General features: G+C 35.2%; 1 protein-coding gene and 1 pseudogene across 39 annotated transcripts in view; one reads left to right on the plus strand and one right to left on the minus strand.

Moving 5' to 3' along the window:
- Gulp1 (GULP PTB domain containing engulfment adaptor 1) overlaps nucleotides 1–15420 on the minus strand; it is a 271287-nt gene that overhangs the window by 122211 nt on the left and 133656 nt on the right. For 7 of the 39 annotated variants that reach the window (XM_087209608.1, XM_087209617.1, XM_021250247.2 and 4 more), the window contains one exon: nucleotides 2705–2774. The exons of the other annotated variants lie outside the window; for them this stretch is intronic. The gene's annotated coding sequence lies outside the window, so the exon portion shown is untranslated. The remainder of the gene's footprint in view (nucleotides 1–2704; nucleotides 2775–15420) is intronic. 39 annotated transcript variants of the gene reach the window in all.
- LOC101715942 (lupus La protein homolog pseudogene) lies at nucleotides 1359–2832 on the plus strand (annotated as a pseudogene).

Raw genomic sequence — 15420 nt, forward strand, 5'->3', positions numbered from 1 at the left:
TTTAAAACTATACATATATATCACTATATAGAGAGACACAATATACAAAAATGAGCCATTTGATAAAAACCATCCATATTTTCAGACAAAAGTTTCACTGAGCTCAAGGAAATAGTTATTGTCCGAATAGGAAAAATGAAAGAAAAATTGACTCCAATAAAGAAATAGAGAAATATTCTTTATTTACAGTTAACTTTTCAATGAAATAAAATAATAGGAATAGGGGAAAATTATAACAGCATCTAACTGACTTTATCACTTCACTAGACATTTCTCTTATTAAAGGACCATTGTGCTCCCTGAGATAGAGTGAGTGTCATTTGATTGATACAATCGTTTTCTTATTTGTAATTTCAAAATTTTTTCTTCAGTGCCTAATATATGTCAATATATCTAAAGGACAAAGGGAGAGATATTTGTAAATGAAAAAAGAATAAGTAAGTAATAACTAATTTAATAATGGCTGAAATTTTTTAAAGCACAAGTAAATGGACTAAAGAATGGTTAGGTTTATAGCCAAATTACTCATTTCAAAGATTAAATGGAAGAATTATCCCATTTGATTATAAAAAAGCGTAAGGGGACACGTCAAGAGATGTAGAGGATTGAGATAAAATTACTGAAATGTAGATACTAGGAGCACTATTAAAAAATAAAACAGATGAAGATGTAGTTGAAAAATATGTAAAAAGAATCTTCATAAAATTAAAAAAGGATGAATGGATAAGGAAAATGTGGCACTATTTTGCCATGAAGAGGGATAAAGTTGAGTCATTTGTTAGAAAATGGATCCACCTTGAGACCATTAATGTTAAGTGAAGTAACTCGAACACAGAAGCTTAAATATGATTTCTCTTATGCAAATAAAGTAATAACTAAAAGACAGATAAAAGGAAAAAAAGAGAGAAAAAGTATTGTAATCCAGTGTGGACAATGTATTTAAAAGTGTACCTTGACTTAGTACAACTGTCTTTCATGTGTTATATGTTCTTTGGTCTATTAGTCTGGTTTACAATGTGTATGTATGATAATTAACTTTGTAAGCATTTATAAGGTAAATATAAATGTGATGCTGGAAAAATAAAAGGGTGTAGATGGAAAGGGAGAAAAAGAATTGAAATGGGTTATGTACATTTACCAATTCCTTACAGTGAATGTAATCATTATGTACTGTAAACATGTACTAATAAAAGTCAAAAAATTTTTCAAAGATTACAAAAAATCTGAGATTGGAACTTTCAGACATAAACATATTATAATAGGCAGAGAGAGAAGATTGGTGAAATTTTTAAAAAACTGTGAAGGGGCACAGGGGGTGCCCCACGTGCTGGGCCCAGGCAAGCCAGCGTAGCTGCAGGATGTGGTTCTACTGGGGTCTTTACCCACATTGGCACGGCAGCCTTTCCATTTTTAAACTCCACTGCTTTCCAGGCTGTGGAAGCAGATTAGCCACAGTGGCTGAAAATGGTGATAATGAAAAACTAGCTGCTCTGGAGGCCAAAATCTTTCAGTCAAATTGAGTATTATTTTGGAGACTTCAATTTGCCACGGGACAAATTTTTAAAGGAACAGATCAAATTGGATGAAGGCTGGGTACCCTTGGAAATAATGATAAAATTCAACAGGCTCAATCGTCTGACAACAGACTTTAATGTAATAGTTGAAGCATTGAGCAAATCTAAAGCAGAACTCATGGAAATCAGTGAAGATAAAACTAAAATCAGAAGATCTCCAAACAAACCCCTCCCTGAAGTGACTGATGAGTATAAAAATGATGTAAAAAACAAATCTGTTTATATTAAAGGCTTCTCAACGGATGCAACCCTCGATGATAGCAAAGAATGGTTAGAAGATAAAGGTCAAGTACTAAATATCCAGATGAGAAGAACATTACACAAAGCATTTAAGGGATCAATATTTGCTGTGTTTGATAACATTGAATCTGCTAAGAAGTTTGTAGAAACTCCAGGCCAGAAGTATAAAGACAAAGACTTGCTAATACTTTTTTAAGGAAGATTATTTTGCAAAGAAAAATAAAGAAAGTAAAATAAAGTGGAAGCTAAATTTAGAGCTAAACAAGAGCAAGAAGAAAAACAAAAGTTAGCAGAAAATGCTGAATAAAATCTCTAGAAGAAAAGACTGGATGCTTGCTGAAGTTCTCAGGTGACTTACATGATCAGACCTGTAGAGAAGATGTCCACGTCCTTTGCTCAAATCATGGTGAAATAAAATGGCTAGACTTTGTCAGAGGAGCAAAAGAGGGAGTAATTCTATTTAAAGAAAAAGCCAAGGAAGCACTGGGTAAAGCCAAAGATGCAAACAATGGTAGCCAGCCTACAATTAAGGAACAAAGAAGTGACGTGGGAAATACTGGAAGGAGAGGTGGAGAAAGAAGCTCTGAAAAAAAAATCATAGATCAACAAGGATCCCTAAACAAATGGAAATCAAAAGGTCGCAGATTTAAAGGGAAAGGGAAAGGAAAGAAAGCTGCTCAGCCTGGATCTGCTGAAGGAAAAGTACAGTCTCGGGGCAAGAAAACAGACTTTGATAGTGACGAAGAGCGTGATGAAAATGGTGCAGCTGGGCCAGTGAAAAGAGCAGGAGAAGAAACAGACAAAGAAGAACCTGCATCAAAGCAACAGAAAACAGAAAACGGTGCCGGAGACCAGTAGTTTAGTAACAGATTTATTTTTATTCATCTTACATTTTAAGCTGCTTTTTGTCTTTGGAGACTTTTAAAAAGAAAACCGAATTAGGTCCACTTCAATGTCCACCTGTAAAAAAGGACAATTATTTTGTTGTTGTTTTAACTTGTCTTCTTGTTGTTGTTATCCACACACATTTTTTTAAATGTATAGTTCTGTTTGTGTTCACATGACTCAAATATCAGAAGGAAGATTCCTCCACTAAATTGCCTTTGTAATATGAGAATGTATTAGTACAAAATAACAAAATATATACTATATAAAAGGAAAAAAACTGTTAAGTTGTGATATTAAGAAACATCACAAGAATACAGTATGCTGAGAAAACAATTCAGAAATATTTTCAAGGTACTCTGAAAGAAAAAAAACTGAACTGTGACTGTTTTATGGATCAGCTCTCGTAAAATATGAATGAGTGATTAATACATTAGCAGACATACAGTTCTTCAGAATTTTTGCGAATGACAAGCCCACTCTAAAACTCTTCTTAGGAATTGAAATAAGAAGAGAAACAGCTTTTTTATAAAAGACAGACAGAAACTCTACAATATTGCCACATTGTGTATTTATTACCAAAACTTGTACCGCAATATTTTGTCTTAACAAAATCAAATGTAAAACTAACAAAAATAATAGATATATACAAAGCAGAAAGACACAGGGGTAAATATATATGCCAAGAAATGTAGAGGTGAGGGTCCACACACATAAAAATATGCGTATCCCTAACAGCCCAGAATCAAAACTTCAATAAATATTTGCTTTGTGAAGGAGCACAGAGAAAAAAACAAAAGCAACATGAAACATGTTTAATACGACCTACTGCTGAGAAATCACAGATGTTAAAATTCAAGGAATTAATGTGGAAGATAAGCATGAAAACTCATAGGAAAGGCAACCACTCTAAGAACAAAACTTCAATATGAGTCCTTTAAGTCAGGCAAAGGAATTCTATCCACTGCCTAGCAGGTAGTGAGCAACCATATGCAAAATCAAAAGAGACTAATAAAAAAATATAAAATGAGATGGCAAAAAGTAAAAGTCTACTAATTTTATGGTGTATGTTATTGGACTAAGCACACTAATGAAGTGGCAGAGAGCCTCAGATTATATAGAAAATAATATTTTCAAGATATATTGTCCATGAAAGACTAAAACTATTAGCAATTTAAGCAAAAAGGATGGAACAAGCTATATGAGGAAAATATTTTTAAAGTGCATGTTGAGGCCTAGAAGTTACCCTAAATTATGCACTTCTCCCTGGGATGTAGATGGCACTGTCTCTGTATCTTCAGAATGCCCTCTCTTTTTCTGTATGTCTGTCTCTTCCTGTAGCACTCTTTATAGGGACACCAGTCTCCTAGGAAGACCTCATCTTAGCTTTCTATCTTCAATGACCCTACTTCCAAATAAAGACACATTCCTAAGTACTAGTGGTTGCAACTGAACTTCAAGTTCAATTCAATATAAACTGGGGGAGGGGAGCAGTCACCCCATCATATTTATTAAACCCAACGGGGTGTTTAAAATAATACTGCTGTTGGGGCCGGGGATTTAGCTCAGTGGTTCCGCTGCTTGCCTTGCAAGCCCAAGGACCAGAGTTCGATCCCTGGTACCAATAAAATAATACTGCTAATATGAGGTTTATGCCAGAAACTCAAGGATTGTTCAAAAGAAGAAAATTTGCCCATATTTTTCAGTGCATTAAGAAGCTGTCAGAGAAAGGTCATGATTCACTGAACATATAAAAATATTAATTTGAATTTTTAAAAACTCAAAATTTTTATAGAATTGAAAAGAAAAATCTTTCTTACCAAAGTAAGAATATAGTAACATCTTTCCCTCAGTAACCTGCAACAAGCAGTACAGGTACCTAACGGGCAACATTAAAATCGATTTCTTTAAAACTAGGAGCAAATTAATGGTACCAAAGGTGTTATTCCTGCTATAATCAAAGTAAAAGACAGGACTGTGATGATTGGAAGGAAGAGGTAAACTGGTACTAGTAACAAATCATATGATTATCCATCTTTTGAAAAGTCATAGAAAATCTATTAGAATTCAGGCTGCAGGTTCAGCAAGATTGGAAGATGCAAAATCAACTTTACATCCATTAACAACTAATATAAAAAAGAAATACTATTCACTAGAAGAATAAAACTATAAAGCATTTTGGAAGGACTGAAAACATGTTCCTAAGATGCTAGGTACTGTGGCATGTGCCTATGGTCCCAGCAATCAGGGAGGCTGAGGCAAAGGAATGACTTCACCACGTGAATTCAAGAGCAACACGGGCAACACAGAAAAAGCTTGCCTCAAATAATTCACAGGATAGCTATGAAGAAAAAATATGACACTTGGAAAACAAAAAACACGATCTGAACAAATGGAAGTATTTTTGACGGGAATAAGATACTGTTAAAATATCAGTTATTCCTTAAGTAATTTATGTGTTCCTTGCATAAAATCAAAATTTTCAATTGAATTGAGTACTTTTACTGGGCAAAAGTATTTTTACTTTGTAAAAATGTACCACACAAACAATGTAAGGTAACTTACATTAAATATACACAAAAATTCATTTATTCTTCCATATAAATTCCCACATAAAATTTCTTACATATAAATGTTAGTTTACTCTTAACTTATAATAGATATTTAGAAATAATTAAACTCTTTTACAAAAGAGACTAAAGAGGGAGTCCCGAGTGATACTAAGAATTGCAATACAGTGTTAGCACTGGTGTAAGATCCAAGAAATAGCTTAGAACAACAGAGTCATAAACATATCCATTTAAAGATGGTACCTTGATATGTAATTGATGAGATGCCACAAACCAATGAGGAAAGGACAGAGTCTTTAACAGATGATATTAAAAACTTTGTATCATTACATAGGTAGAAAATGGAATATTTATTACTAACATTACTACTCAGAACTCGTCTTCCAAAGTGAAAAAAATCTTTACAAATAAGAAAAATAAACTAAAAAGCTAATGGAAGGATATAGAGATAAATATAATACTGACCCAGAGCAAGAGCAAATATTCTTGAAAAACTATGAAAAACAAAAATACAACCTTCTTTACAGCAAAAGTAAAATTTTGACTTCAAAAACAGATCACCATGAAAAACTTCATAGACACAAGACACATTTAAGGAAAAATATTACCTTACATTAGGTACAAAAGTAGTATCTAAAATATACAAAGGCATAACCTCTAAGAAAAAAGGACAAAGGTTAGAATCTGTCAATTTACAGAACTGAAAATCCTAGTTTGGCAAGCAAGATGTTCAAACTTACTGGTAATCAACAAAATGCAAATTTAAACTACATTAGCTCCTACTAATTGGATTGGAAAGGTTAGAAAACCATATTCTGCCCATTGCTGGTACTGATTCACGATTTTAACAGTGGTTGTCACTTAAAGTGAATCATCATTTGAACACTCAATCATCAGAATCATCTAGGAAAGATGAAAGTGTATTTATATGAAGCACTGATTCACCCACCATTTAACTCAAAGTACAAACTCTTGTTTTTCACATAAAAAAGAACTTCAGGATATTCTAAAGGGCAACCAGAGTTAAAGATAACTAGACGAGGACATGATTACTTTTATGTGCTATTAGTGTGGCTCACTGGAAACACAACCCACAGTGCTAATAAACAAATGAGTCTTCACATTTCCTCTAACAGAGGGGAAGGGTACTAAAAAGAATGGAGATGTGTCATGTACATGTATCAACTACCTACAATGAATGCACTCATGTACTGCAAACATGTACTAAGAAAAACAATTCAGTCTTAGGTATCTATCCCAAAGGAATTCTTCTAGGTCCACAAGAGACCTGTACGCGGAAACGTACCACAGGATTGGATGTATGTGGTGGTAAGGAGTTGTGGGCAACTGAGACGTCCATCGCCAGCAGAGGGGAGAGGAAAGATGTGGTGTATTGTGCAGTACTATGCAGAATATCAGTTTTAAATAATGATTTTATGTGCAGAAAGCAACATGAATTAATGTTAGGAGAAATGTTGAGTTCAACAAATAAGATGAACCAGATAATTAATCTCCAAATTAAACAATACTTGTATGCCAACAAAACCAATTTTAAAAGAATGAATACACACACACCACACACACACACACACACACACACACACACACACACACAGAAGAGCTGTAGTTAAGATGGGAAATAAAAGAGAAAGAATAAGATAGAGGGACTACAAGTCCTAATCAACAGTGGTAGTATCCAATGACTAAGAAACGTAACTTTTCAATACTTTCAACCTGCAGTCGGGTTAAAAACTGGTATAAAACTGATACTTTCATTTCTTAAATCTCTCTGTTTATCATGCATAGCTGCATGGAGTCATGGGGTGCATGCATGAAACGAAGTCAGAGCCCCAGCTCTCAAGGACAGGAGAAAGTTAAAGGCTTATCTGAAACTGGAGATGCGCACTGTCCACCTGACTGAGACATCTAGACTGCCCCGCCCCATTTCTCCACCAATCCTTCTATTTAGTGTTCTTTGATACCCAGGGCAGCATTCATAAACATTTTCTCCTCTTGTCAAGTTAGATTTTAGGGGAATACCTTGCTCCCGCCTTTACTAAGATATCTTCAATCTCTGCTAGGGACTGCACATTTGAAAACTGAAATCCAAACACCCACTTAGTAATCTCTACCTATTCCCTCCATATTCTCCTTTATCTGCAGGGAACAGCTTCCTCCTCCCTACACTTCTGTGTTTGTTCTAGTATAATCCAAACTCTTCCCAAATTCTGAAATTTAGTATCGTCACTACCCTGCCTCCATTTCTTGAAAACCATGAGTTACATCTGTTTTCTAACCTTTGCTACAAACTTCCTGAAGTTTTGCTTTTTACAGTGTCATGTCCCCAGACCCTCTGCAGTCTTGTTTGATTTATATTTCAAAGGGACAGTTAATCAGGCCAAATTGATGGATGAATATTAAGGGTAACAGAAAGAGAACCAAGGACAACTGCTATTGTTTTTCTTTTTAACTGGGTGAATCATGGCACCACTTATAACAATGAGATATTTAGGAGAAGCAAAGTTTAAAAGGTGGAAATGAAAACTTTTATTAAGGATATGTTAGATCTAAGACACCAATTAGATAACTGAGAAGAGATGCTGAGTAGAATGCTATAGAAATTCTGTTCTGGTAGGTGGGGTAGGAATAGAGATATATATCTCAAAGGAACCAGCTTACCAATGAAGAAAATACCAGTGAAGAAATGAGCATAAATAGTTAAATGACAATGGGACCTAATGGTATTTTACACATTAGGCAGAATAAGAAGACTAAGATAGGGATGGATACGAAATAGTCACTGAACTCAAATGCAAACCAAGAAAGTGTGTTGTTCTGCTATCCAAATGATGTTTCTATTAAAAGAAAAATAAAGTAATATTGGTGAGCTCTAGAAGGCTAAGAAGTAGCTACTAGTTTCACAACATGGATATTATGGGTTAATTTTGCATTGTAGCTTAGGTAGGCAGGGGGCTAAGTTAGCCTGACTTGTGTTGGTTCAAAAGAGGGTGAGAAGAGAAATGAAAAAAACTCAAGGAATTTTGCTATAATTGGAACCAAAGAAATAAGGCAGGAATCAGAAGGCAGAACCTAATGAACAGATATTTTATAAGGAACCACTGCATATATGTAGATACTGACGGAAAAAATACATTACCTGAAGAAAACTGATGATACAGAAGAAAGGGAGGATAAATGCAGGAACAAATTTTTCGAATAGGCAACAGGAGATACAGTGGTCAAATCCACATGTTTATCTGTCTTTAGATAAACAAGGGGGTTAATTCACTAGTCATGGGAGAAGGGAAGACTGGCTCACAGGAATGCACAAAAATACTAAATGGTTTGGTAGATCTGGTGATGGGAAAATGTGAGATTTCTCTTCTGATTCAATATCTTTTCTAAGTTAAGCAAGAACTAAGTCATTAGTTCTCTATGAGGACCATGAGGCAGTGTTAGGGTTACAGAAAGAAGGAGGAGTTGAGAAAGGACAAAAAATAGCTCAAATAAGAGAGCAAATAGAAGAGACAAAGGAATTTCTGAGCATTCTTATGACTGTAAGAACTGCAATCCAAGTGGAAAATAAGACTAGCAATCACGGTTGTTTGGGTTGAGCCCATGCATGTTTTGGTGCCCCCCCCACAAGATCTTCATAACTGTGGAAGAATAGTCAGTCATGGAAAGGGGTTGAGGTTTTCCAGGAAGACAGAATCAATGAGCTAAAGAAGTCTTGGTAAGTTATAGTCCATATATTGAAACAAAATTTGCCTTTGAAATGTGTCCACTTCCTCTAACAATTACGTTTCCTTCTTATCATACCTAGTTATTGTAATCAACGTAAATAAATATTCACTTCTGATTTACTTTTTTAGAAAATTTTAAAACTTTGCCATTAGGTAAAAACTTGTTTATACATTAGGGTCCGGGATTTAGCTCAGTGGGGCCACTGTCTGCCCCACAAGCACAAGGTCCCAAGTTCAATCCCCATTACCAAAAAATAAACTTGTTTATGCATTAATGATTAAAAAAGAAAATTAACACATAGGTACACTCAAGTATTTTAATTGTCATATTAACATATTTACATCTAAGAAGAGTCTCTTCAAGATTCTATTAAAAGAAAGCAAAAACAAGAGGGAAGATGCATACTAGTGTCCCTTTGCTAATATGGATTTCAACACAAATGAAGATCAGTGACAAAAACTACTGATTTTCCTTTATACATTAGTATCGTGAGTTCTAAGCTTTGGATTTCCTCATCCTCTTCTTCAGTGAATCCTCTCTTCAATTTGAAGTAGACCTGGTGGACCCCAACCTACTAGGCGGGGTGAGCGGGTTTGCATCGGAGCCAGGCAGGCCGTGTCATGTGCAGCCCGAGTGGAAAGACAGGTGGCCAAGGTACCTGGGCCACTCGCACCTATAACCTGCAAACACCACGTCTCTGGCCCGAAACACCTCTTCTTACAGGAAACCTTGAAAGCAGACACATCTTCTCAGATTTCTGGCCTGTGTTCCACTTGCGGAAGTGAGTTTCCTCCCCACCTTTGGATTATATGCCAAAAGTTATCAAAATCTTCTCCTTTGAGCAAGTTATTCAGAGACAAAAGATGATAATTCAAACCTCACACAGATCCTTGTTCTTTATATTTGGAATATATCAATAACTGTTACTCACCACTAAAAAGGAAGAAAACTCAGAGCCCCTAAATATTCTAAGAGTTGCATTGAATATTTACACCTTTGCTTGACTGTGACCTTACTATCAGAATCTTAAGAGACAGGGATATTGAGTTACGTTTACCATTCACACAAAGCCCAAATCCTACAAAGCAAACACAATGAGTTACTAAAAAGACTTCTATGAAAGCTTAAAAGAGGCAAAAAGGTAGAATAATAACCATTTTAGGGTAAAATAAGTCTACAGAACACTATTGTGTTTTTATAAGCATTTACATTTCTAAATATATCAATATTCCTGAATCCCCCCTTTAATAATCAGTGTTTGTACATGTGTACCATATAAAGATTTCAAAATTTTTGGACAATTAATACTTTGTAAATTGATTAATTTTAACACGAAACAACAGATACTTGTTGTAAATAAATGAAAGACAATAGTGAAAAGAGCAAGCCCATGTTAGAATAGTTCCGGCCTTTGAACTCGATCACTTCAGACAATCCACAGAAATGCATTTGATTTTCTGTTGTGTTACTTTCCACTTAGTGCTGTAAACACTAATATTTCTGAAATTTATTTACCACCTTTGCACTATACTACATCATAGTGTTAGCATAGTATTAACATTCTACCAAAAAATAAAAAACAATGTGTGAATTTTTCTCACCAGTGACTCTCAAGTTGAGAGAAGCATATATCACAGTATCAGCAGAGGTGGCAGAGCAGGAGCCCTGGCATTGTTGTTGTGAAAAACATATAAACAGTGTGCTAATTATGTTCATGCTAGAATACCCAGAATTGACCCTCTTCCTCACCAACCTCTACAAAAGCAGGCTGGCGAGAACTGCAGAGGATAGATGTGAGACAATATTCTTAAATGACATGAGCTTGAGAAGTTCGTAGCTATGTGGGGAATAGCACGGTCTCTTTATGATCCTTGGCACCTAACATGTGATTTGAGTCTCTCTGTTTATTTTGCATTTCATGTCTTAGAGCTGCTGTCAGGCAGAATCCCAGTCCAGCCTCTCTGCTCTGAGACAGTGACCTGGAGCTGAGAAACCTGCTCATTCTGCTCTTCATCTGTGAAACACACACCGGCTTCAGGCTCCACTGCTTTATTCCCTTTCACTATTCTTCACACGTGAAAAGGGGAGTCACAAAAGCATAATCTTCAAACTCAGTGACAACCAGGCAGGGAAAAACAAGCCTGAGAATAACAGTAAGGACTGGGTGGTCCCTAGCCTTCTTCTATTCAGAAAGCTGTGTGTGCATACTAAAAAGTAGTCAATCCTGTAGTGTATGCACTTATCTCTAATGATCACAATTAGAAAAATATTTAGATAATTAGAAAATTATTCATCTCAATTCTTCAAATCTTTATTTTTAAAAGTTTACTTCTATGAGAGGAATTTTGTACATAAATATATCTAGAATTGTAATTTGATGTATGCCTTTAAATTAAAACTTTAATTTACTATATGTTAATGACAGGTACACTCCCTCGTACACAGAAATCAAGAATTTATTGTATTTGAAATGCAATTTAAAATGTATTCCTCTTTCTCCTTGTGCACTGTAGCAGGGATATCAAAGGGCTATCAAACTGTGCAGAGAGATAAGATGTAGATTCCCCAGTGACCTTCTTTAAAAGGTGTGAAGCAAGGCACCAGCTTAAAAACATACTATTTCCAGTTAGATATTAATATTTAGAATCATAACTACAAAAATCCCAAGTTAAAATAAGCATGTGTTAAACTATGGAAATATTAGAAAAATACAAACATATTTCAAGGGCTGGAAACCACTTAACTAATCTACTGGAATCCTCAGCACCTTATCATTACATACGGAGGAAAATGCAGTATATGTACCGTTACAAAGAAGTCTTGTCTTGGTAGAGGAAAAAACAAAACTTTCTTTTAAAAAGAAGCAAATCTGGAATTCTGTTACTAAATGCTTTCCTTCTTTTTTAAAAACTAATAGTCTGTTCCCCTAATGCAAACCTTATGCGACAGTATGTGGCCCATGCTCATTCCTTTAACACTGCCCAAATATGCTCACTCCACAGTCCACCCGAAGTGCCCGAATGGTTGCGAATGTCTTTGCTCATTTCTACACCGACACAGATCAGGTAAAACAAAACAACAATGTCTTTTGCCTCTGGCATGTATCATCTATTTTAGGTCACGAATTGCTAAAAAAGTTCAGGAGAAAGCTAGCTCTTAGAAAACTTCAAATTTAAAAAGTATCAGTCAAAACATACTGTTACTAATTTAGATACCAATGGTGTTTTGTGTTCAGCAAAAGAATCACTAACTTCTGTCGCTGAAATAAGAACATGTACTCATTTACTGGCTGAGTATTTTGTAAACGGTAAAGATAAAACTTCTCACTTGCTTAGCAAAAGCCAGGAAGTAAAGACGATGAAGGTTGTTGCTGAAGCTTAATGATCTTCAGCTGTGAAACAGATGGAGCCTGGATAGAAAACGTTAGAGAGCCAAAATCTAGGCTCCAGATACCTGAGGCAACTCTACCCTTGCTTTTGTAGCTTCTTCTGGTTTGGACTATGGAAGAGCATTTCCCTCTAAAAATTAAGTTCAACTGCACCTACTAAATAGAAAGTACTGACCTCAAAAAAAAAAAATCTCATGTCTTCAGAACATCCTATTTCTTTGATATTACGGAAAACATTCTAAATCACAGAGTTGAAGAAAGCAGGAATAATTCATCTTGGTCTACTGGGTACACTGATTTTAATACTCAAGAAAAATATATAATTGTACATACACGGAGGCATACAAATAGTATATATCTATGTAGTGATTATAAAAAGCACATTTTTTAATATTAAAGGAGTTGCTTCAAAATCTGCACATTCCAACTAGTTCCCGACATTTCGCCCTTCCAGATCACAAGACTGGCTAGAAATGTTTCAAAAGAAAAGTTAAAATATCCTAATTTGATGGTAATATGCATACCATCCTTAAATATTATTCATCATAGACAATTAAACAGTTTTATATTGGTGTTAAAGTCAAAATTGCTAATTAGATAACAACAAAAACATGACTCTGAGAAAAAAAATCCCTACTTTTTCTTTAGAAAACAGATTGTTGTCATCTTCTATAAATGCTAAATAATACTGTATAGTACTAGAAATGTAATGCAAAAAACAAGTAGCATGCAAGATCACTAAAGTGTCTTAATGGGGTTTCTGATGATAATGTAATAGATATTTTTGGCAGTTTCTTCATATCATTCACATTATTAATAACAGCCTGGATAATCATCAATTTGTATGTTTTTATATAAACCACAGGTATGCAAAATTTTTAGACTCACAGAAATGGAATCAATCAGCTGAAATCTAAATGTTTATTATCAGAAAAAAAAAGTAAAGAGGGAGAAAGAAAAACAAAAGCAAGGAGAACTTTCTAAATACCTGAATGACTTAAAAAAACTGAATGAACATTATAAAGACCACTGGAAGTACTGCTAAACCCTGCCTCCTTTCAAGTTCAAGCAAAACCAATTTTTCACTGAATTTGCCAATAATGTGGCAATAATTCATTTTGGCCATACTCTTGCACAATCCTTCCAATGCATTATTTCCAGGCATGACTCCAAGGTTCTGAACCCTAGAGTAGCAGTGGGAATTGCTCGGCCATATTTTGCACTAGCAGAAATGTATTCTCATTTGGAAAATCAACAGCAAAAATACCCATTTTAATTTTCTAGCTTTATCATTGTGCCACATTCTGTACACTACCTGTGTCAAGCCATAGAGGCACTGATATGGCACCATGCTCCTACCATCTGCTTGTTTTCTAACAGTATTTTATATTGAGTTTCATAATGCTGTCACTAATTAAGTAGTATTCAATGTACACAATTTCTTTGGTAAGCTAGAAGGCTGCCCTAAGTTTCAAATCATAGAAACTTAATGAGGTGAGAGAAGACTACAAACAAAAGTTATGGAAAAAGGAAGAAGGAAAAATATACATTTCCTACCCTTGAGGTTAGCTTTACTACTTAAAAAGATAAGAGAAAATAAAGTTATTATAGAACTAACACATCTTTGCGGGATGAATATTCTGACTCTCTGTAAGGCTGGAGAAAATGGATTGTGAGGAGACAAGTGCTGTTTAAAAATAATGCATTCAGGGCTGGGAATTTAGCTCAGTGGTTCCGGCGCCTGCCTCGCAAGCACAAAGTCCCAAGTTCGATTCCCAGTACCCCAAAAAATAATAATAATGCAATCAGTCATGGAGTGAGTACTTAGCATGTGCAAAGCCAGGGGTTGGGTCCCTGGCACCACACACACACACACACACACACACACACACACACACACACAGGGGTTCTACATACTTCTACTGGGACTGTTCTGGGCCAGAATCGGTACATCCATCTTTCCATGTTTTCTCAATCAACACAATGTTTGAAGCAGACAATAATTTTTATTTCACACATTAGGATACATACAATATCCCCAAGTTCACAAAGCCAGAAAAAAAATGTGTAAATTGAAAAAAATATCTAAATTGAAGCCCTCTAAAGGCAAGTTCAAAATTAATGTCCACTATAGTACAAATACCATACAAATTTCATGCTCACGACGCACTTTCCACAGTTAAGATAATTTTATAAGGTAAAATATTTGTTTTATTTTCAGTGAATCAAGAAAAGAGTAATTTGGGGTAATGTAGTAGAACTAAAGTTGGGATTTCCAAGAAAGGAAAAGAATATACTTCCTGATTGTAATACTGTAGGACAAAGAGTCACACAAATATTTCTCGAAACTAGATAATTTTAAATTAGTATTGCTACTTTTACGCTTGTTGTCCTTCATCTACCTAAAGTTTTTATCAGGCATTTTCTGTGATGCTTCTAATTTTTGGTCACTTTAAGTGATCCAATGTTCCAGAAATTCTGCTCTCTCAGAATCCAAAGCACCTCTCTCTTAGTTTACTTCTGTCTGAATCTGATAAACTCTATGTATCCCAATGTTTTAAATTATGCCTTGAACCTAGGTGTCTGATTTGCTTTGACCAGCATGATTACTACATTCCTACAGTACTGCTAATTACTGATACTTTATGTTATGCTTTATCCTATGAAGAATGGATTTAAACTCCTTCTTCTTCGAGACTTTCTATGATCAATGGTAAGAAGACAAGACACATGTAGAAGGTCATGTCTAGTAATGTATAATAATTAAAACCAAGAAGTTCGTGAGTAGCTAATATCTCTCCCCTCGATCTCAATTTCAGCGAGCTCCGAAGAGTTGAGATACCATGTATTTCACACTCAGTGTGCACCTGGCAATGAATCGCTGCTTCACATATAGCATCTCATTTACTTCTCAAAATAGACTTCAGAGTGGTAGTTACTTACTATGATGCCATGAAGAAAAGGAAAGTGGATATTGGTTCTCTTCGTCTCTCTAGTGGCTTACTGATTCACTCACAAG

Source organism: Heterocephalus glaber, unplaced genomic scaffold (assembly GCF_053883595.1).
Source record: "Heterocephalus glaber isolate CG9 unplaced genomic scaffold, H.glaber_assembly_v1.0 deba00001058, whole genome shotgun sequence".
Taxonomy (NCBI): Eukaryota; Metazoa; Chordata; class Mammalia; order Rodentia; family Bathyergidae; genus Heterocephalus; species Heterocephalus glaber.